At 38.9% G+C, this 25,351-nt stretch overlaps 1 long non-coding RNA gene across 1 annotated transcript; it reads left to right on the plus strand.

Moving 5' to 3' along the window:
* Positions 1–22,465: 22,465 nt before the first annotated feature.
* Positions 22,466–25,013, plus strand: LOC113750138. Its single transcript, XR_003464633.1, has 3 exons — positions 22,466–22,650; positions 24,123–24,200; positions 24,931–25,013. It is a non-coding gene; the product is annotated as an uncharacterized LOC113750138 (long non-coding RNA).
* Positions 25,014–25,351: the final 338 nt, after the last annotated feature.

Here is a 25,351-nt window from a genome sequence, read left to right on the forward strand (position 1 = left end):
CTTTAGCCCTGAAAAAAACAGTTTTTGTCCTCATTTTGCGGTAATAGTGCCAAAGGCACTACGATTATCGGATGAAGGTACAAGACCTACCGTTTCGAAGCTAAGAGATAGGGATACAACATTACAGAAGGTCACTCAACCCAGTTTCGAGTGTAACCAGGTCAAAAATGCAAGATACCATACCAGAATCACAAAAACAGATTCACAGAACGCATTCTAGTGGAAACATAATAACTCAGGCTCTCCAAGTCCAAATCCAGAAATTCCAAAACCATATGAAAGATAAGAAACAGGGATAAATTTCATCAGAATACCTCAACAACCAATTCGGAAGCAATTCTAGCCAAAACAACCAATTACAGGCGCAATTCTTACATTCGGGTAAAACCAGAACAACAATAGTAATTTCGATTTTTCTCACTCTAAGCAACTCCGATTGACCTGAAATTTTGTAGGAACCTCCAAAATGTCATTCCCTACAATTTTTATGTTTTAATCCAAGGCCAATTCGGCCTCTAACTAGGAGCTAAAAATTCGGGCAGAATGTTCCTTCACAAAACCTAATTTTCTGAAATTTCTTCCAAAACAGAAATTGATTGCAATTGTCCACTTTTTCCACCTTCTAGAATCATTATATACCATTTCCAATCATCATAGATAGCCACACAACCATGCTTATATTAAAACAGAAAAATCCCCAAAAATAATAAAACTTCATCACTTCAACCACAAATCAAGAAATAATCCGTAATATTGCATCTCATACTACCACTAATCATGATTTAAGCATCAATTAAGGGAGGAGGGTGGTTCTTCACAACTCACCTTAGAAACAAGAGAGATAGAGCAATAGGTCCTCTTAGCTTTCCAAATAACTCCACAAATCAACTCACTAACACTAATTGAAGAGGTTTTATGGAAGGAATTCAAGATGAAACGGTTAGTTTGTGAGATTGGGCAAGATTGGAGCAAGAAACTTGGAAGCTTTTCTTTCTTTTCTTGTAGGAAGAGGTTCGGCCAAGAGGAAGACAAAAATGAGGAATTTTTGGTGAATTTTTGATTTATTTGGTCAATGGTAAGAAAATGAATAGTGGTCTTACAAGTTCCTCCAATCAAATGGTGACACTTGTCACTTATTTAATGCAAGTCTATCACTTTGTTCCCTCTCACATCAATCCAAATAGCTTCCTCTAATTATCTCTTAACACCCGGTAAATTAAACCCAGTATCCGAAACTTAACCTAGTTGGCCGAATTTTTCTGAACTTTTCGCACTAATGGGTCCCACGTCCGGTATACGCTCTTAATTTCTCAAAAACTATTCGATACTAGAAAAATCATCTAAAAACTATATTTACTCATAAAAATTATCTAGAAAAATTTCCGGATACAGAAAGTGCAGAAAACAAGCCATTGAAGATAAGAAAACCTAGAAAATGGATAAGTTACGGGTTCTCACACTCTCTCCCCCTTAAAGAAATTTCGCCCTCGAAATTTTCTTATCAACGGAATCCATCAAAATCTATGGTACCCAACGGACCATACCTTCTACGTCCTCAGACGAGTCAGGATCCTGATGGTGTTCTAAAGAATACACCTGAGCCGGTGCCTTGGATCCAGTCCCTTCCTTTTCCGACTGTCCAGGGTTAGTCTTAGTTGGTTGCGGGGTCCCTTTTCCTTTTCGTAATCGAATTGGGCAGTCAGCAATCCGATGATCGGCACTTCTGCAGCGCAGACATTTTCCCTCTTTCTTCCAACAATTTGCCTCCGTATGATTTGGCCCTCCGCAATATCCACAGGGACCACGAGTAACAGAGACCGGTCCTCCCTGAGGGACATCACGCGACACCCGTGGTTGTCGTACTCCTCCGTTTCCCTTTCCCATCTTAGGGGGCGTACTTGTACCTTCTTGCTCAGAGCTACTCCCAGGAAAGCCCCTTTTCTTGGCTTGAAAGTTTTTCACCTGCAGCCTAGCATTTTCTACTAGTTGCGCCTTCTCTACGGCCTCGTTAAAAGCATTAATCTGGGCCACCGCGAGGTCCTTCTGAATTTCTACGTTCAAACCCTGGATAAAACGCCTTATTCGCCGCTGCTCGGTCATGATCAGTTCAGGGGCAAATTTGGATAGGCGGGTGAACTGGCTCTCGTATTCCGCGACAGACTGGGCCCCTTGGCAAAGTCGGATAAACTCATCTTCCTTCCGCTCCTGGACTAGAGGAGGGAAGAATTTCGCGTTGAACTCCCGCATAAAATTCACCCAAGTCCTGGGCGTCTGTTCCTGTGACGACCCCACCTCCCCCTAAGGCGAACCCAAGGGTATCGGCGGGCCGCCTGCCCAGCTCTCGCCGGGACTCAGTCGATCACTACAGTCCTCAAACAAGTACAACAATAAACCTCAAATATTACAATATAAATCTCCAATATACATCAAAGGTTCCCAAACTTTACATATCAAAAGCGAAGCGTCCACGCTTCCACTGCGCCCCTCTGATCCTTGATACCAACTATTCTACAGGAGGAAGTCCAAAACTAGACTATTACACATCCAATCAATTCTAAACGTTCAATACAATCCCAATATGAACGATTACACAAAAGGAATTCTAAGTTCAATCCATACATGAGATAATCCATGAATAAACACTACAAGCCCTTCCTTCGCCTTGAGCCCTGTGGAGGGGAATAAAACATTTTGGGGTGAGCTAGAAGCTCAGCAAGTAACCAGTAAAATCAGTTATCAAATCAGTTTCACAATCGTTCATTTCAATAATGTCATTTCAATATGGAGTATCAATAATTCAAGAAACATTTACAATGGAAAGCGATAGTAACATTCATGAAAAGGATACGTTCGTTCTCCTGTCATTTCATTGCATTTTGGTTTCATTCGTGCATTCATTCACCCCGTCCCTGGCTTTTGGCCAGGCTCCACCAACCTACAAGGTAATACTCGAGTATACCGAAACGTTCACCCAAGTTCCTAGTCGCCCGACCGAGTCCGCTTCTGGCTCGAGACGACCGGTAACAAGGGGCCATGGCCAGTTCAGCCCAAAAGGCTTACATTCATGCGCAAGTAGCATTTAATCATTAATCATTGAAAATTTCATATTTATTTAGGTCGAGTGCGATAAAGTACACACTCGCCTAGAAAACTCGTTTTAACAATCATTGAAAGCAAAATCAATAATAACAAGACACTGATATGCAAGCACGCATGATATGTAAGAAACAGTTCCAAAATTAACTTTGAAAACAGTTCAAAAGTAAATAATGCGGGAAAGCGGTTCAAAAGTAAATTTGAAAATAGTTCAAAAGTAAATAATGCAAGAAATGGTTCATAAATAATTTTAGAAATAGTTTGAGGTCACTCACCTCCATGGCTCAGAAACCATCCATCATATTGCATTACTTCACTCAAGTCCAAGTCTTAGATCACAAACCCAATGCAACAAGTCCCTTCAAAGTTCGGACAGCATTTCCCTATAAATTCATCCTTTCCATCCTACAATCAAACCCAACCACATAGCAATTAACCACAATTGCTCAAAACCAGAAAACAGTTTTGACGTCCTTTTGCGGTAATGGCACCAAAGGCGCTACGATTGTCGGATGAAGGTGTAAAATCCACCGTTTCGAAGCTAAGAACCAGGGCTACAACAATGTAGAAGGCCACTCAGTCCAAATGCTAGCACAACTAAGTCAAAATGCAGAAAACCAACCCAGAACCGTAATTGCAGGTTCCCAAATCACACAAAACTGTAATACGTCTATCTCAGCCAACACAGGTCCAATTGCATTGATTCCAAAGGCACAAGAAAGCTAAGACATCAAGCTACATTTCATCAGAAGACACCAACATCCACATCCAAAGCAATTCCAGTAAAAACAGACGATTACAATCACAGTTCGCACATTCTGATCTCCCAGAACAGCAACAGTAAAAATGGCATAACTCACTCTATACTACTCCAAATGCCCTGAAATTTTGCAGGCAATACAAACTCATCAATACCTACAACTTTCATGTTTTGAGAAAAGTCCAATTCGGCCTCTATCTATGACCTAAAATTTCGGACAGATTAGGGGTTCATGAACCCTAACTTTTTACATTTCATTCCAAATCCAAAATTGATTGCATTTATCATCAATTCACACCTACTAGAGTCAAAGCCCCTTATTACCAACCATAAAAAACAACCACACCATCAAGATCATATGAAACCAGCAAATTCCTCATAAAATTGAAAACTTCACCAAATCAAGTCAAATAAAGAAATAAATCACCAAATACTTCACTATCACTTCCAATAGGCACAATTTAAGCATCATTAAGTGTAAGGGAGTAGGCAAACATCACTTACCTAAGAGACAAGAGATGTAGAGATGTTGGCCACCTTAAACCTTCAAATAAACTTCACTAAGACACTTAGTAGCACTAGAAGAAAGGATGTTATGGAGTAGAAATGGATGTAAGCAAATGTTTTTGGATGATTTGCACCAAGTAGTAGCTAGAACTTGAAGAGTTTCTTCTTCCTTCCTTGCACAAGATGGCCGGCCAACAAGAGGTAAGAAATGGTAATTTTTTTGTGATTTTTGAAGATATTTAACCAATTTTGGTCCAAGGTCAAAATAGTGAATAGTAAATCTTAAAGTAAAACCAATGAGATAGTGACACTTGTCACCACCATTAATGCAACTCTATCCTTTTGTCTCTCCAATAAAAATATCTTAACACTTTGTAAAATAATATCACTTAATACAAAATTACAACAAGTTGTCAAAAATATAATGCATTTACCGCACTTGCGGGTCCCACGTCCAAAATACGCTTTTAATTTCTCAAAAACTAACCGATACTAGAAAAATCATTTTAAAACTATTTTTGCTCATAAACTTTATCTGGGGAATTTTTCTAATCAAGAAAATGTAGAAAAGGCGGGCGTTTAAAAAATAAACCCTAGAAAAGTAGAAAATTTCCGGGTTCTCACACTTATACTTTTCGGGGCGTCACAGTTCCCGTTCCCATTTTTGCCGTATGACGTTCCACCAGGAACGGGCCGCCCCTTCCAACTGAAAAACGGTGAAAGTCACCTGCCGTTCTTCGGTGTAGTGCAGGGCAGCGAAAATGTCTACCATTTTCTCGAGCCACCTTTCGGCGACATCCGGATCGGGTTCCCCAATAAATTTCGGTGGTGCGAACTTCTGGAACCTCTCAAGTGCCCTATCGTCGCTTTCGACATGATTGCCCGGGTTTCCAGGATTAGGGTTTGGGGTTTGGCCTTGTTGCTGCACCACTTGTGCCAGCAGGTTGGTCATTTGCTGGATAGCGGCAGCTATCTGCACGTTGGGGTCAACTCTCGGTTCAGGGTTAGGTCCAGAGGAGGTTTCCCCAGTGCCCCTTTCAGGCGTAGGTTGCCTATTCCCGCGCCCACGTCCCCGACCACTACGTGTGCCTTCCATTAAATCTAAGTCGATCTAGATCACAAAATAAGTATACTGTTAAAGGGCACCTAACCCTCCTTTTCGTAGCACTAAACAGGAACCAGTAAACAAGAACAATTAACTAAACAACTCCCTCGTAGAGCAGGTAAACACATAACACATATACAGAGAACACATAACAGGATCAACAATTATACAGAACAGTCAGTCAGGTACATACAAAGTCATCCCATAAAACAAAAGGGTCCTCCAAAAGTACTATAGACAGACTAGGTCACGAGTACAAAAGAACTCACGAAAAACTTTCTTTCCCCCCCAGGGCTCTATCCAACATCCACGAGAACAACACCATTTATATCTTAATCAAGGTTGATCACGCTTAACCACACCCGAACAGACCATATGAAGTTCCATAGAATCGCCTTTCTAGTTCGCCTAAGTTCTTTCTAACCTAGGCTCTCATTGAGTTAGTAGCCGGGCACGAGAATCCCAAATAAGATAATTCACAACTCGAGCCGGCCGGTCCCAAGACTAAATTATCCATATTAAAGATTCCTACCCGACATACATACCTAGCTTCCTCAAGTCCCATGATAATGATCCTTACTCTTATAACATGCACAGTTCATAGCTTATGCTCAAAAGAGCACTTATACCTTTCACGAAAGCAGGACCATAACACCACTTGGCCCCAAACTCACTCCGCGCAGAGACCACGCGAAGTGGCTCTGATACCACCTGTGACAGCCCCACCTTCCCCTAAGGCGAACCAAAGGGGTTAGCGAACTGGGTGCCCAGCTCTCGCCAGGATTAACGGTTCGGTATAGAACGAGCTAATACATTCCGGAGCTTACCAACGCGGGTAAACAAATCAAAATGTTAAAATAATAAAAAAAAATGAAACCGAAGTCGGCTATGAATAGTAACCGACACGTCAGAATCCAACCAAATATCAAGCAAACATTCACATCTTGAAACTTAGCATTTACAAGCCAAAGTGGCATACAAAAGTATTCAAAAGTGGACACATGTCTGGTTTGCCAAATCAAAAGGAAAACGGTCCCAAAAGTACATTTAGGGTTTCAATACATGAGGTATACAAAAGATATGTTCAACTAGCTCAATTTGGCAGCCAATTGTCAAATCCAGTCCAAAAGTATTTATTTTCCTGTAAGGAAAACAAAAAGGAACAGAAAGGGGTGAGCTTGCGCTCAATGAGGTACCAGACATATAGCAGTAAAATCATGGCATTTCACATTTAACAAATCAGGTACACATACCAGATGTAAAGTAAATGAACCAATGATTCAAATCAGAAGGATACAGGTGGCTCTCAGGAGCCAAATTCCCATTAGCATCATCGAAGCTTGATCGAAATAATAGTTGACACTCCGTCAACGCTAAAGGAGTAACCAATACCGTAGACTCCACTTTCTTCGATTCCTTCCACCTCACATACCCCACCGGGCCCAAAATCCAATCAGATCAGAAATGGTAATACTCGAGTATACCCGGAATCAAGGGTCTCAATACCCAAAGATCCCAAAACAGACTACCGTGGTTCGTTATCTAATCGACCAGGCCCTTGCCGGCCCGACTCGAGTAACTGGCCACAGGTGTTGAGCTCAGAGGTCACAGAAAGGTCGTTGGACACAAGCTTCCAAACGACATCAGAACAGATACAGATCCAGATACAGATAACAGATACAGATACAGATACAGATAGCAGATTCAGATACGAGTTCAAAATTGGCATATGAACAGACCAGAGAACGAGTGTGATAAAGTACACCCTCGCCTCCCTTTTATCAAAACAGTATTTGGCTCCAACAGTCATAAATCAAGTATTCAGATATTCAGATATTTCGCATAACGGGTAGCAGGTAGTGGAACACTCACCGGGGTCAGTACAGATACCTCCCAAAAGAGAGCTTTAATCACCAAGAAACCCTAAGATAATCCAAAGAAAACAATTGAAGGTTCGACTTTCAAAATCGAGTATACAGAATGCACATGTGAGGTTCGACTACCAGTCGTATGCCTCGCCAAATAATGTTTAAAGCAAGGGTGCAAAACATGAATTTTTGGAACCGAAAAGGTAAAATGAAGACCTAGGCTCAAACAACCCAAAAGTCCTTCGCTCAAATCACAAGTAAATCCAACTAGCCTTCAAGTAAAATTTCGGCAGCATATCCCTTGTTTTTACCTAATTTCCAGCCATCATGGCTTCATTATTTCCTCGAATCAGTCCCAACATCTCGTACAAAAATAATCTCATTCCCAAAAGCCGTTCACTAGGCTTATTGGCATTCAAGTACAAAATTTAGTTAGGAAATGACCGGATATGAAAGTCAAGCCCTAAACTATTCAAATAAACACAATAAGACTCGATTACAAGTCATAAACCAATTCTACATACTACCAAAACCGGGTTCCCAAAGCATACACAAACAATAGAGGAAACCAGAAAAATCCGGAAATGATTTAGCTTTAGCCCTGAAAAAAACAGTTTTTGTCCTCATTTTGCGGTAATGGTGCCAAAGGCACTACGATTATCGGATGAAGGTACAAGACCCACCGTTTCGAAGCTAAGAGATAGGGATACAACATTACAGAAGGTCACTCAACCCAGTTTCGAGTGTAACCAGGTCAAAAATGCAAGATACCATACCAGAATCACAAAAACAGATTCACAGAACGCATTCTAGCGGAAACATCATAACTCAGGCTCTCCAAGTCCAAATCCAGAAATTCCAAAACCATATGAAAGATAAGAAACAGGTATAAATTTCATCAGAAGACCTCAACAACCAATTTGGAAGCAATTCCAGCCAAAACAACCAATTACAGGCGCAATTCTTACATTCGGGTAAAACCAGAACAGCAATAGTAATTTCGACTTTTCTCACTCTAAGCTACTCTGATTGACCTGAAATTTTGTAGGAACCTATAAAATGTCATTCCCTACAACTTTAATGTTTTAAGACAAGGCCAATTCGGCCTATAACTAGGAGCTAAAAATTCCGGGCAGAATGTTCCTTCACAAAACCTAATTTTCTGAAATTTCTTCCAAAACAGAAATTGATTGCAATTGTCCACTTTTTCCACCTTCTAGAATCATTATATACCATTTCCAATCATCATAGATAGCCACACAACCATGCTTATATTAAAACAGTAAAATCCCCAAAAAATAATAAAACTTCATCACTTCAACCACAAATCAAGAAATAATCCATAATATTGCATCTCATACTACCACTAATCATGATTTAAGCATCAATTAAGGGAGGAGGGTGGTTCTTCACAACTCACCTTAGAAACAAGAGAGAGAGAGCAATAGGTCCTCTTAGCTTTCCAAATAACTCCACAAATCAACTCACTAACACTAATTGAAGAGGTTTTATGGAAGGAATTCAAGATGAAACGGTTAGTTTGTGAGATTGGGCAAGAAACTTGGAAGCTTTTCTTTCTTTTCTTGTAGGAAGAGGTTCGGCCAAGAGGAAGACAAAAATGAGGAATTTTTGGTGAATTTTTGATTTATTTGGTCAATGGTAAGAAAATGAATAGTGGTCTTACAAGTTCCTCCAATCAAATGGTGACACTTGTCACTTATTTAATGCAAGTCTATCACTTTGTTCCCTCTCACATCAATCCAAATAGCTTCCTCTAATTATCTCTTAACACTCGGTAAATTAAACCCAGTATCCGAAACTTAACCTAGTTGGCAGAATTTTTTCGAACTTTTCGCACTAGTGGGTCCCACGTCCGGTATACGCTCTTAATTTCTCAAAAACTATTCGATACTAGAAAAATTATCTAAAAACTATATTTACTCATAAAAATTATCTAGAAAAATTTCCGGATACAGAAAGTGCAGAAAACAAGCCATTGAAGATAAGAAAACCTAGAAAGATAATAAAACCTAGAAAATGGATAAGTTACGGGTTCTCACACAGTAAGTACTATATATGTAGGCATTAACATACCACAAGTGAATGACATGTAGGAACAATGCAAGGGCAAAATGAAAGAAAACACGACTTGTCGTCCCACACTCAGTGAAAATCACCCCCGTCCGGTTTCTTACTCCACTTCCCAAGGTGCCCGTTGATCTCTTGTACTCACTCTAGCCAGACAAAGCCTGTTCATGTTCCCAAAATGCAAGTCTCAAGTACTTAGCAGCGCCTCAACTCTGGAGTACTCAAGCACGAGAATCCAAAATAAGATAATTCACATCTCGAGCTGGCCAGTCCCAAGAGTAAACTATCTACATTCGAAATTCCTACCTGACGTACCTATCTATGGTCCTCAGATACCATGAGAAAGATTTGAGGCCTATAACATTCATGATCCATAACTCATGCTCGAATGAGCACTTAGTCCTTCATACTTATTCACCACTTGGCCCAAGCTCACTCCGCGCAGAGACCACGCGAAGCAGGCTCTGATACCACCTGTGACGGCCCCACCTCCCCCTGGGACGTACCCCAGGGTTCGGCGGGTCGCATGCCCAACTCATGCCAGGACTCAATACTCTAAAACTAGAAAATAAAGTTCACGCCAAAAGTAAGTTCTATGTACTGTATTATAGCTTCAAAGGTTGCATAAACTAGTACATCAAGTCATACATACCACGAGTATCAGAAAGTAAACCCTAGAAAAGCTTATAACTACAACCACCCCGATAACTATATACATCTTACTAGTCAACTTATAACAAGGATAAATTCAACTATTCTCTAATCAAAAGACTAAACACCTTCCCGAGCGATCCCCGCATCGGCCCCCTGTTAAGGAAAACAAATGGAATGGGGTAAGCTATATGCTTAGTGAGTAATTAGGGGTATAAATGTAAACTCACATCCAAATAACAAGTAATCAGGTTATTTCACATCAATAATAGAAAAGTAACATCACAATGGTAGGATACGAGTGGCTCCAAAGTCAGTTCAATTCCCCGAGCTTGAACCCCTGTTGACACTCCGTCAACCAAAGTACTCATGGTCCGTAAACTCCACTTAACTTTTCCCGTTCACCTTATCAACCCCCGCTGGCCAGTCAACAGCACACAGCAGCTCGAGCGAAACAAAATAACTTAGCTTTCGTCAAAGCTTTAACAAGGAACTAAATCCCAAGTCTAGCATGGAACTATCTTCAACCAAGCCCCAGCTGGCTCGAATAGTTCGTCTAACCCTTGGAACCGGGCTGGAACCAAGCCCTGAGATATCCGATCTCTCAATAGATGATATCTCTCAACAAAGTACTTACCCCAAACAGCACACAGCAAATGGGGTTTAATTCAAGTCATGTAATCACCCTCATCAGCACACAGCAAAAGGGTGTTACTCAACAAAAGGCATGTATTCTCAACTATGAAATCAAAACAAAGGATGAGTTTAGGTCGAGTGAGATAAAGTACACCCTCGCTTAAGTACCCATTTAACATATACAAAGCACTTTAACAATTTCACATCAATAAACAACCTAGTTACTCACTTGATAAAGCTTGGTACGAAAAACGATACAATTCACTGAGCTTGATCGTCACCGTCAAAAGCTTCACAATCTGTATTGACAGATTATATACACACATAAGTGAAACGGCCAGACAATAGCAGTTTATAACTTAAACGATCGAATACGGTCTAAAATAATCAAAAACGGTAAAAAATGACGTTGAGGCCAAAAAAATGTCGAAATTGGCCGAAACGGCCGAAACGGTAACAAAATACCAAAAGTAGACCTAAACGGTCCAAAACGGCAAAAACGGTTGAGAAACGCACGTGCGCGTCCGTGAAAATGAAAATGGTACAAAACGGGTTACACGATTTTGTCCATAACTGGAGCTGTGGTTATTGGATCAAAATGTGCTAGATGGTGTCTCGAACCTTAGACAAAAGGTTACAACTTCCATGAAGATACCTCAACCCATTTTTCAGTGCATCCAAGTTAAATTTGCAAAATACAGAACTAGAACTCCAAAGGCTAGTTTATCTTTCTCGTGAAAATTTGACGGCATGCCCCTTGTGTTTACCCATTTTCCAGCCATTTATGGCTTCAATATTTTCCTCAAACAAACCCAAAGTTACATACAAAATAATCTCATTTCAATAGCCGTTCAATAGGCTCAAGGTCATACAGGTACAAAATCAAGCTAACGACATATGCAGAAATGAAGTTTAACAAAAGATAGATTTGACGTGTTTTTACATAACGGACACAACTGAAGCTACGCATATCAGATTGAGGTGAACATTATACCGTTTCGAAGCTAAGGTAGAGAGCTACAACTTTGGTGAAGACCACCTTGTCAAATTTCTAGTTTAACCCAGTCAAATTCCCAATTGACAGAACCAAATTCAAACTAATCGGCTAATTAACCGTACTGCCTTCAAATGGCCATATCTCAAGCTACTAAAGTCCGTTTAAGGCATTCTTAGAGGTTTTGAAAAGCTAAGACATAGTACAAAAACTTTTATGTTTTGGAAAATGGCTAAATCAGCACGGATCATAGTGAATAGACACGGTCAATTGGATGAACTGTCTAAAACGGATCACTGGATGCATCCTAGGGCAGTGAGGGTATTTTGGTCTTTTCACAGGCTACATTGCTCCGATTGAGCTGAAATTTTGTACGCAACCATAAAATGTCATTCTCTACAACTTAACCCACAAGAAACCCTAACTCAAAAGTCATCAATCCAATCATCAAAATCACTTGAAACAAGCATCACAAACACAATACCAACATTAATACCCAACTTAATCATGATTAATGGAAAAAGAATGGTTGATCAGCCATTATACCTCAAGACACAAGCTTGCAAGGATGATCCTTCACCTCTCCTTGATATTCTAGGTTCCTTAGGCTTCCCAAGCTTCCAACTACTGATTGATCGGTTTAGTTTTTCTTGTTGGCAATAAAAAGGTTGGATTCAAGGTTGAAGATGGAAAACTCTCTTCACTCTCTTGCTCCTCTTTCTCTCGGCTGACCAGGAAAAAAAATGAGAAAGAATGAGCTCAATTAAGGGATAAGAAGGCAAGACAAAAGGTTGGGCAATAAACCATAGATGGGTGACACTTGTCACCACCAAAGCCATCCAAGTTTCTCTTTCTTTTCCTTGCATTTTGGGCCACATGTTTCGGTTATGAGGCTAAGGATTAGGGGGGATATTTTGCAAAAACATCAAAGGTATGTGGTGGTAAGGAAGTGGTGGTTAAGTGGTCGATTCAATCGGTAGTGATAGATGCCCGACGGTTCGAGCCGTTTTTCCTTCAATCGCGTGTACTAGGGTTTTAACTTATAATTACTAACTTATTATTATCACTTCTAATCATATAATATTTCTTCATCCAAAAGTCACTCTTACCTACCAAATTTGATCCTCACTCCAAACCGAATAGTCACACTATAGAAAAACGTGAAAACCCTAATTCGCTCTAACTTGAAAACGGACAACAAAAACCCTTACTTCTATATTCATTTACACTTATTGTGGGGTGATTGGGTAGTAGGGCCATAAAAAATGAATAATTTTCATATAAAAGGGCATTTTTAAGAAAAACGTGAGGGGTTTTACAATTCCATAAATTGAATTTAGGGTTTCGGTTAAAATATGAGAAATTTGAGAAAACGGTCAGTCACAAGTGAAACTAGGGTTTTGATTAGACTTTTAGGGTTTCTAGTCTTTTAAAATAAAACAAGGTAGCAATTTACTGCTATTGTATGGCCGTTTCATTTATGTGTTTCTATAATCTGTCAATACAGATTTTGAGGCTTTTGACGGTGACGGTCAAGCTCAGTGAATTGTATCGTTTTTCGTGCCAAGCTTTATCAAGTGAGTAATTGGGTTGTTTATTGATGTGAAATTGTTAAAGTGCTTTGTATATGTTAAATGGGTACTTAGGCGAGGGTGGAAATCCTAAATTCTAATAAAAAACCCTAGTTTTACTTGTGACTACTCGATTTTCTCAAATCTCTCATATTTTACCCGAAACCCTAACTGGAATCAAGGGAATTGTAAAATCCCTCACATTTTTCTTAAATGTCCTTTTATTTGGCGTTTATTCCTTTCTAATGGCTTTACTACTCAATCATCCCACAATAAGTGCAAATGAACCTAGAAAGTAGGGTTTCACTTTTTGTTTTCAAGTTAGAGCGAATTAGGGTTTTTACGTCTATCCGTAATGTGACTATCCGGTACCGAATAGGGATCAAATTTGGTGATTTAAAGTGAGTTTTAGATGATATTAAGTGTGGGATTAGAGGTGATAATAATAAGTTAGTGAATTATAAGTTAAAACCCTAGTATACGTGATTTAAGAAAAAATGGCTCGAACCGACGGGTATCGATCACTACCGATTGAACCCACCACTTGACCACCACTTCCTTACCACCACATACCCTTGATATTTTTGCAAAATATCTTCCCCATCGTCAGCCTTATAACCAAAACATGTGGCCCAAAATGCAAGGAAAAGAAAGAGAATTTTTTGATGGCTTTGGTGGTGACAAGTGTCACTCATCTATGGTTTCTTGCCAAACCTTTTGTCTCGCCTTCTTATCACCATATTTATCTCTAAAAACAACTCCAAAAGCTCTTCATTTCTGTACCATAACAGCCGAGAGTGAGAGAGAGGAGAGCAAGAGAGAACAACCTCACTTCATCTTGAGTTTGAAGCATTTGAGTGGGAAAAGAAAAAAAAACAGGATTTTAAACCGGTTAAATCATTCTTTGAGTACTTGGATAGCTTGGTGGGGAAATAGATCACAAGAAGAGGTGGTGGATAATTCTTGGAAGCATCTTTGAGAGGTATATGGGCTGACCTTCACATTTACTTCCCTTAGTTTTGTCTAAGTTGAGTAATACCTTGTAAACTTGCTTGTGATGTTTAGCTCATGTGATTTTGGGTGATTGTAGTGATGACAATGAGTTAGGGTTTGAATGATTTTCTACCTATACTTGCTGTATGGATAGTATATGTTGTATCTGAGCTTATATAAGAGGTTGTGGTGGTGATTGAAGCAAGAAATGAAGAAAGTTTCCTTTGAAACCGTAAAATTTCAGATTTCTGGAAATCTTAGCTTCAGTTCTGTCCGGTTCTATTTCATCATGTTAGAGGCCGAACTAGGCTTAGAACAAAACATGAACATTGTAGATAATGACATTTTATGGTTTCCAACAAAATTTTAGCTCAATCGGAGCAACGTAGCCTATGAAAAGACCAAAATACCCTCACTGCCCTAGGATGCATTTAGTGATCAGTTTTAGACAGTTCATCCAATTGACCGTGTCTATTCACTGTGATCCGTGCTGATTTAGCCATTTTCCAAAACATGAAAGTTTTTGTACGTTGTCTTAGCTTTTCAACACCTCCAAGAACGCCTTAAACAGACTTTGGTAGCTTGAGATATGGCCATTTGAATGTAGTGCGGTTAACTGGTCTATTAGTAGGAGTCTGGTTCTGTGAATTGGGAATTTGACTGGGTTACACTAGAATTTGGACTAAGTGATCTTCATGAAAATTGTAGCCCTTTGTCTTAGTTTCGAAACAGTATAAGTTTCACCTCAATCCGATAAGCATAGCCTCGGTTGTGTCCATTACGCAAAAACACGTCAAATCTGCCTTTTGTTTCCTAACTTAAACTTCATTTCCGCACATGTTCTTAGCTTGATTTTGTACTTGTATGACCTTGAGCCTATTGGATGGCTAATGAAATAAGATTATGTTGTGTGTAACTTTGGGTTGATTAAGGAAAAGAATGAAGCCATAAACGGCTGGAAAATAGGTAAATCCAAAGGGCGTGCTGCCCAAATTTACGCTCGAGAACTAGGTAGATATGCTTGCGACTTGAGTAAGGTTTGAGAGCGAATACCACTTGAACCATCTAGGATATTGAACCTTCTTTTATCAAGGTATATAAGTTAGAACTTGGCCGACCTTGTACCCTTGGAAAAAGTGAAATTTATGACTAATAGATATACTTTTCTCCATTTCGTCGACCCAAATGGTATTTCAAAGTATAATTGTTTCCAAGTTTCAAAGTCTTAAGAGCGAGCATGAATTTCTTAGAATTTGATAAGTATCTTGAATACTACTTAAACGAGTTGCATTTACTTGATTTTCTTGAAGCGAAACTCCTATGTTTTGAACTCTAGAAAGTTTTGCATTCGTAAATGATATTTTATCGCAGATTTGGACTCCAACCAAGGAGTTGGACCTGAACGTGTTTTTTGAGAGGCATTAGACTTTTGGTGAGTGCTTCCAAATATCTGGTTGAACTGGACACTTGTTTTGATACTTGATCCATGAAAATACATGATGCGAGATTTGTTGATCGGGCAAGGGTGTACTTTATCGCACTTGCCCTAATATGACATCTACTTGTTTATTGTTGCAATTAACTTGATATACTTGTACTTGATTTGTAAGTGTGGAGCGGCAGTATGTACCACACTCTATCCGAGTGGGAGGTGCCTCTCATTCCCGTCTCCATACTTTTATTTTAATTCAGTCGATTGGAGTGTTATCTCATTGACTTTTGGGGACCCCAAACCCCACTGGCTAGTTAATCGAGTCGAGCCAGCAAGGGCTTGGTCGATTAGATAACGAACCATGGGTAGTTAGTAATGTCGAGTGGAGTGATATCTCCTCGACTAATCGGTATACTCAAGTATTACCACCCGTGTTTATTGAGGATTTTGGGCCCAGTAGGGGGTTTGAATGGTGGACGGAGAATAGTGTAAGTGGTGCTCTACTGGATTGGTTACTCATTTGAAGGTTGACGGAGTGTCAACTATTACATGATCAAGCTCCTGGTGATGCAATGGGAATTTGGCTCCTGAGAGCCCTCCGTATCCTTATACTTTGGAATGATTATTGTTTATTCTGAAAACTTTTACACTCGCTCATTTTGAGATTGCTACTTAAAGTGTTATAGCTCACTTTTATGAACTCTTCATGCTCGTTACTTTGCTATATCGAAAACTTGTACTTATAAATAATGGTCAATTTGCTATTTGGAACCTCACTAGGCTTTTAGCTCATTCCATGCCAGTTGTTTTCCTTACAAGGGTACGAACGAGGCGTGAGACGTGTACAGACTAGCGTAGTCTAGTTGTTTTAAATTTTGTAATTGTACTCACACTAGTCGCTCGATTAGGGTTGAATGTACTGAGAACTTAAATCTTTTGATGTATTTGGGACTGTATGGATGGTTGAGATAGAAATGAATGTATTCATATGTTCCAAACTTGGGAACCGTTATTTCGTTTATTTTTTAGGTTGCACCTTATTTTCATTGATGCAAGTGAGTGAATCCTGGCGAGAGCTGGGCAGGCGGTCCGCCGAACCCTTTGGTTCGCCTTAGGGTGAGGTGGGGCCATCACAGATGGTATCAGAGCTCCTATTGAGCTCGTGCCGGGAGAAGGTTCTCGGACTGTGGGGATTGACTTGTTAAGTGTGAAACAATTGTTTATTGTTGGGGACCTTAGATATGTATGTTGGGTCGGAATCTCTAATACGGGTGATTTGCTCTTGAGCCTGGCCAGCTTGAGTGGTGAATTATCATATTTTCGGATTCTTGTCCCCGAGTACCAAAGAGTGATACCTTTACGAAAAGTTGAGATCTCGCGTAATATTAGGATAAGTTTGAATGGCGAAAGCAAAGGTACGGGGAATGCGAATAGTCTGGACTTGAAATATATTGAAGATATTCATAGGATTTGGGATCCTTATTATTCACGTGCTTCGAGTTTTGATTAAGTGTAGTGCCTGAGTAATACCTGGGGTTAATGTACCGTAGGATGTGTTAATTGTTATGATATGTATATAAAGAAAGTATGTTATTTTCAATGTGTTTTGAAAATGCTTTTATTTGCTTATACTTATTCACGAATAAACATATGAATTTACAAATAAATGTATGAATTTCGAGGACGAAATTCTTTAAGGAGGGGAGATTGTGATACCCCAACTTTTAGGATACTATTGTTGTTTAGTCTCAAAAAAAAAATAATATTACGCTTCCTTTAGTTTTGTTCAAGTGGGGTGTTTAACTCTTGGTTTAGTTTTCCAAGCTCCAAGTTAGGGTTTCTTGTGGGTTGGTGTTGTATGATGCATATATGTGGTATATGATCTTGTAAAGGTAGTAGTAGTGGTAGTTTCAAGGTGAAAATATGAATTATAGCTTGAAATAACAAAAATTCCAGATTTCTGGAAATCTTAGCTTCAGTTCTGTCTGGATCTATTTCATCATGTTAGAGGCTGAACTAGGCTTAGCACAAAACATGAAAGTTGTATATAATGACATTTTATGGTTGCCTACAAAATTTCAGCTCAATCAGAGCAACGTAGCCTGTGAAAAGATGAAAATACCCTGACTGCCCTAGGAGTAAAGTGAGTGGACAGTTTCGACAGTACACCAAGTTGGTTGCATTTTTTCACCTGGATACGTACTGAACTAGCTTTTTACCAAAACATAAAAGTTTTATTACTTTGTCTTAGCTTTTCAACGCCTCCAAGAACGCCTTAAACGGACTTTGGTAGCCTGAGATATGGCCATTTAAAGGTAGTACGGTTAACTGGTCTATTAGTTGGAATTTGGTTCTGTGAATTGGGAATTTGACTGGGTTACACTGGAATTTGGACTAAGTGATCTTCATGAAAATTGTATCCCTTTGTCTTAGTTTCGAAACAGTATCAGTTTCACCTCAATCCGATAAGCGTAGTCTCGGTTGTGTCCGTTACGCAAAAACACGTCAAATCTGTCTTTTGTTTTCCTTGTACTTTTGAGTCAAATGGCATTTCCAAGTATAAATGTTACAAAGTTATATAGTTTGAAAAGCGAGCGAGTGTTTCACGAATATTCTCCAAGTGAATTTCCATTTCTTGATTCTTATTGAATGAAACGTCTAAGTTTCGAATCTTAGTCATGTTTCAAAGTTCTCAAATTGAGTTTTATCGCAGATTTGGACTCCAAACCCGGAGTACCACCTGAAAGTGTCCAGTAAAGGCACTATATCTTTTGGTGATACTTGTATTTGATATGTGACCAATGTGATTATATGTTGTATACGTGAATTGTTAGGGCGAGCATGAATAGTTCATAAAAGTGAGCGATAATACTTCAAGTAGCAAATCTCAAAGTGAGCGAGTGTAAAAGTTTTCAAAAGAAACAATAATCCAATAAACAATAATCACTTCAAGGTATAAGGATACGAATGGCTCTCAGGAGCCAAATTCCCATTGCATCACCAGGAGCTTGATCACGTAATAGTTGACACTCCGTCAACTTTCAAGTAAGTAACCAATCCAGTAGAACACCACTTACACTACTCTCCGTCCACCATTCACACCCCCTACAGGGCCCAAAATCCTCAATAAACACGGGTGGTAATACTCGAGTATACCGATTAGTCGAGGAGATATCACTCCACTCGACAAAACGAAAGACCCATGGTTCGTTACCCAATCGACCAAGCCCTTGCCGGCTCGACTCGATTAACTAGCCAATGGGATTTGGGGTCCTCAAAAAGTCGACGAGGTAACACTCCAATCGACTGAATTAAAATAAAAATATGGAGACGGGAATGAGAGGCACCTCCCACTCGGATAGAGTGTGGTACATGCTGCCGCTCCACACTTACAAATCAAGTACAAGTATAAAAAGTTAATTGCAACAATAAACAAGTAGATATCATATTAGGGCAAGTGCGATAAAGTACACCCTTGCCCGATCAACAAATCTCGTATCATGTATTTTCATGGATCAAGTATTAAAACAGGTGTCCAGTTCAACCAGATATTTGGAAGCACTCACCAAAAGTCTAGTGCCTCTCAAAAAACACGTTCAGGTCCAACTCCTTGGTTGGAATCCAAATCTGCGATAAAATATCATTTACGAATGTAAAACTTTCTAGAGTTCGAAACATAGGAGTTTCGCTTCAAGAAAATCAAGTAAATGCAACTCGTTTAAGTAGTATTCAAGATACTTATCAAATTCTAATAAATTCATGCTCGCTCTTAAGACTTTGAAACTTGGAAACAATTATACTTTGAAATACCATTTGGGTCGACGAAATGGCGAAAAAGTATTTCTATTAGTCATAAATTTCATTTTTCCAAGGCTACAAGGTCGGCCAAATTCTAACTTATATACCTTGATAAAAGAAGGTGCAAATATCCTAGATGGTTCAAGTAGTAATCACTCTTAACCCTTACTCAAGTCGCAAGTATATTTCTCTAGTCCTCGAGCGTAAATTTGGGCAGCACACCCTTTGTATTTACCAAATTTTCCACAGATACATTCAAAATACATCAAAAGTCTCGACTTTATCTTGTAGGTCATGATTGGTTTGATTTAGACAAACTTTTGAGGAAAAGGATTCTGGTCCTACTAGTGCGTAACAGTTTTTAGTCCGGGTTTGGAACTTATTTCTTATGGCGTGTAATTTATGGTTTCACTACATACGTGAGTAAGACCTTAGAACGGAAGTACATATCATTATATCAAGGGGTATTACTTTATTTGTGTGTGTGGATTTTCTTACGTATCAAATTCGTGGAGAGGTAAGAGTAAATATACCTGGATGACTTAGATGCGTGAGAATTTATAGGTTGTGGATAGTTAAGTTTTAAATTTTGATTTGCTACTCATTTAGATGCTTTGAGTTGTTGATAGGCTGACTGTCAGGATTAAGCAAATGGATGAATGAAAAGTTTGGAAGAGATGCGTATAGAAATAGAAGTTCTTCGCAAGGAGTTGGAATTCCAGACTAAATTGGTTGAATTCTGGGAAGAACGACGCAAACAAGAGTTTGTAGAGAAGATGGAATTATGGAACAAGAACTTGGAAATGAAAAAGAAATACGAAGGAGTATTGGAGGAACTTCAGGAAAAAAAAAACTCGAGGGGATGCGACCCACTATTCAAGTTTCACCTCAGTATATTTCTAGCAACCAAGTTAAGGGTAGTGAAGGAAACTCCCATAATGAAAAAAGGGAAATCTAAAGAGAGATGTGAACATGAATTTGTTGTGGAGCAGAGAGAAAAGAAGAAAAAGAAAAAGGAGAATTCTCAAGCTAATCAGGCCGTAACTTGTAGAGTAACTTGTGGATACTGTGGCAAGTTTAATCACACTGAGATTATGGGCTGAAGGAAACAAGGAAATGCTTGCTATGCGGGAGTCCTGAGTATTAAGTTTTAAGTTGCCCGAGAAACTCCTCAGCAGCTCGTTAAGTCTGCTGCAAAACAGTCGAGTGTTAGAGGGAGTGGTTAATACTATGGCTATGAGAAGAACCAAAGTATTAGAAGCTCTACGAGTGAAGATGGATTTGACTTTGCTTAAAGACAGGGATTATGATTATAACCTAGCCTATACTGAGACTTTTGAAGGTTGTAATCTTTTGTGTAAGGGATGAAATCTTTTGTTGCTTTGAACATGGATGACTTAGCATGTTTTGCTACAATCTTGTTTATTCCCTTTTCTTTTGAAATGATTTGATAAATTTATCCTAACTTGATGAAATTATTATGGTCTTTTATAGCAAATGGAAGTTTACTTTGCATTTAATCAATTTCATGACTTATTCATATATCTAAATTTTGTTACGCTTATAGCCTTGTGAGAAGGCCATGTCTATAATATTGAGGTTGGAATCAAGTGGGTATTAGGAATAAATATCTTTTACCTTGCATAAATGAATCATTTGAGTATCTACAAGAGACAGTAGTACTTTCCAAGTTAGATTTAATACAGGACTACAACTAATTGAGGATTCTAGAGGAAGATGTGATTAAGGCTAGTTCATCAGAAAAGTAAGCACTTTGAAATTCAATTATGCCATTGGGAGTAATGAATACACTAGTAGCATTAATGGATTTGGGTCTTTAAGTCGTATTTGGGTTAAAAATTGGCAGTAATACTCATAAATGACTTGGGGACTACAATAAGATATTATTGAATGTAAGGTTTCATTTTGTACTTCGATATTTGCATACAAGTATACGAAACCAGATATGATTTTTGAAGTTATTGATTCTTGAGGGCTCTTACTATCTATTTTGAAAGATTACTAGGGTTAAGGTCCAGTAGGACAAAACTTGTGTGCTAATAAGATATTATCGAATTTGATCTGCGAGATATTTAAAGTTCATTGCGTATACCAATTTAAAGGGCTATTACATCATTTGTTCCTGAATTGACAAATTTCTTAAGGCAATTGAATCTGTGAACCGCATGAAGGAATTGTTATCTCGCTAGTCGTGAACAGATTAAGAATACAAGACTTACGTGATATTTAATGCGGAATAAGTTTTACAATTCGTAAGAGTGGGATGCAAAAGTGACATCTGGAGTTTTTGAGTTAAGGTATGAATTTCGAGGACGAAATTCTCTTAAGGGGGAGAGGATGTGAGGACCCATAATTTTATTATTTCAAAATATTGTTAAATTGGTCATTTTAAAAAATATTTCGTACTCGAGTTACCCAAAAAAAAAATAAAATAAAAATAAAATATACTAAAGTACATGAATTTCTCGAAAATAAATTTTTCCGATTGGTTCTTTACGCGCATATTATTTTAATGCCCAAATTTATTCAAGATGAATTGCTTATCGTGATTTTTATTGTTATATATATATATATACTTGGATTATCATATTTTAGAGTTTTAGAATCGAATAAGTTGAATTTCCAAGTTCAAATGAGAAAACCCTTAAGTTTGACCTTTATACGGGCGCGTGCCGAAAAGGCCCCGACAGGCACATTAATTTGATTAATTGGAGATTTTAAGAACATGATATTAGACTACTAGTAATGTACTATTAATGTACTAGGGAAATTACCTCAGAGGTTTAGTGCACAAAAGTTGCAAACGAGCGCGAAAATTGGACACGCAAAGACCCTAAACGGACCTAGCATGAGTTGACACTTAGACTTAACCATTAAGTCACCAATTCTCTCCACTTTCATTACAATACCTGATTTCACTCTCTCTCCTCTTGTCACTCTCTAGTTGGCCGAAGATGGGAAGAAAAAAATCTAGCCAAAATCCTCACAAACTTGCTTCAATCCACTTCCAAATTTCATCATCCATTAGAGGGCTTTGATCCTAGCTTGGAAGAGGGGGCTGTTCATCGGTTTTCTTGGAGGAATTTCGGTCAAGATTTCTGCCCTAAAGCTGTCCAACTAAGTTCTTGAGGTAACTCACTCACCCACACTTCAATCTTGCAAAATTATAGCTCAAATGGAGCAAAGGTAGCATGGGTTTGCAACCTATGGTAGAATTTGGGTTGATTGGTTGAGTAATTATGTTCTTGCAATTCCATGACATGCTCGAGGGTTTGAGGGTGTTTATTGGTGACTGATGTGATGAATTAGCATGTTGTGGTTGCTGATATTGTGCTATGTTACATGTATATAGAATGATTGATGGAATGAAGTTGGAAGAAAGTTAGAAATTTGGAGAAGGTACTGTCTGAAATTTCTGACTTGCTGCCGACTTTCTTGTTTGCTGCTGCCCTGTAATTTCGAAAATTTTCTGGTGCTAATTGAGCTTCCAAATTGGTGTAGATATGTTGTGCTATGTGTATTGTGGTTTTCTACCAAAAATCAACCCAAATGGTTGGTTAAATTTTGAGTTACAAGTAAAGAAGCAAAACTGGAACAAGCTCCAGAATTTTCTGACCAGCAACATTTGTGTAGCTATAAAGTTTTGCTCGTTAATCGAAATTGAGTGCCGTTTGCGGCATTTGAAAGTACACTCTTAGAGATTTAAAATGGTACCAAGCTCATTTTCTAGTTCGTCCCGAACGATTCGTGACGAGTTTTGAAAGTTGGCTGCCTGTTTATTACTGTTCATCCGAGACTGTCCAGAAAATCCATTTTGTTGCTTGATTTTGAACCGCTTATGTCTGGATTTTGGAAATGATTTCTTATGCATAAATGTATCCTTGTGAACCTAGTTTCTAACACCACCAACCTTTTTCAATTTCACTGAGAATCGAGTGAGATACAGCCTAATTAGCGAAGTGCATTAAATCTGGAAAATAGGCCAACAGTCCAGGAATTTTAGCGAACTTCAACTTTTTATTTCTTGAGCTAGGAACATCGGAATCGAGTTTCGTTTTTTTCATTTGAAACCTGGATTGGAACTTTACATGCATATCAAATTTCAAAGGCTGGTTTTGATTCTATGATTTTTAACGAAATTCCAAAATTATTGGAAAAACTTGGACTGTTTTGACCTATCTTCAATGAATAGTAAACTTTCTTGGAGAAATTGACTTGTTTCTGATTTGATTCTTGGAAAGTGACCTTCTACAAAGTTGTTATGCTTCGAATGAAGTTTTTGACGGTGTAAAATTTTCTATTTTAGACTTTCCGAACTTCCGGACTGATTTTTCCACGAATGACTCGAAAAGTGAAAATTTCCAATTTGGACCTAAATGTTCTTTTAAGGGCCTAGGTTACATTTTTACAACTCTTAGAGCATTTCAAACCTATTTTCATGAGTTCACCTATCACTTGAGACCTCATTTGAAAGTCGGTTCCTTATGAACTGAAATACTTTGGAAACTTGAATTGTGGAGTCAAAATTGACTATTTCTTTTCTTTACACGAATACTGTATGGCCTGGAATTTGAGATACAATGCATTATTGCATACTTTCAGGATCTCAAGAGGACTTCGAGGGAACTCCCGGCGAAGCGTCTTAGAGCTAATTTCTCAAACTTTGACTTTTGATACTTGGTGAGTATCAAGTGCATGTGAAGTGTTTAAATGAAATGATTCTTGTACTTGCTAGATAATGAGGCTAGGGCGTACTTTATCGCTCTTGTCCTCTCTTTCATGAAATTTCTTGCTTGATAAGTGATACGTGTTACATGTGAATGCAAATGAAAGTGTTTTTCGTGAGCATTGAGCGGCAGAATGTATCATGCCCTTTTAGGGTAGGAGGTACCGCTCATCCCGTCTCAATGCTCTGACCAAATCTTGTCGATTGGAGTTTCATCTCATCGACCTAAAAGTGAATGGGGGGGACGCCCCAACCCATTGGCTAGCCTTGTAACTCGAGCCGACAAGGGCTTGGTCGAGAAACTTGATGAACCTTGGGAAGTGTTGTAGCTTGATCCAAATAAGGGATCTTGCTAGGTATACTTGTTAAGTGATACCACCTACATGCTTGTTTGGTTACGGATCCAAGAGGGTGTCATGGTGGCTGGAGGTAGTAAGTGGAGTTCTACATGGATAACTGTGAAAGTTGACGGAGGGTCAACTACCTGAGCTTGGATCACGCGTGGATTAGCTCCTGAGAGCTTCCGTATCCTTTTATTGTGATTAAATTCCCTAGTTGCTTAACGTTTCGCAGTTACTTGTTACTCGAGTTATTGCTTTATATTGTGTCTTTGCTAGCATGCTTGCATGTTTTTCCCTTGGCCTCACTGAGCGTTAGCTCACCCCAATTTGTTTTCCTTAACAGGTTTGGAAGTGGAAGTTCTGAGGCTTAATTAGTGACCCCCAAAAATAATTTTTCCCTGCAGGGCTCGAGGCCAAAGAAAGCGCTTGTATTGAGTTACTAGTGCCTGAAGGGATATCTCATATATAATTTGAATTCGATTCACTTGATAAGTATTTGATGTCATTATTTGAGAACTGAGGACTTTTGTCTTATTCGGGGAATGATACCCTTACTTGAGATTTGTAATGTATCTTATCTCGTTCTAAGTTTGAAAAATTTTATTTCGTTTATTCTTGAGGTTGTACCCTATGTTATTGGATGTGAGTGATGTATTTTAATTGAGGACTGTAGTGAGTCCCGGCGAGAGCTGGGCAGGCGGTCCGCCGAGCCCTTTGGTTCGCCTTAGGGGGAGGTGGGGCTGTCACAGAGTGTGTACTTTATC

The sequence above is a fragment of the Coffea eugenioides genome, chromosome 1 (genome assembly GCF_003713205.1).
Source record: "Coffea eugenioides isolate CCC68of chromosome 1, Ceug_1.0, whole genome shotgun sequence".
Classification (NCBI taxonomy): Eukaryota; Viridiplantae; Streptophyta; class Magnoliopsida; order Gentianales; family Rubiaceae; genus Coffea; species Coffea eugenioides.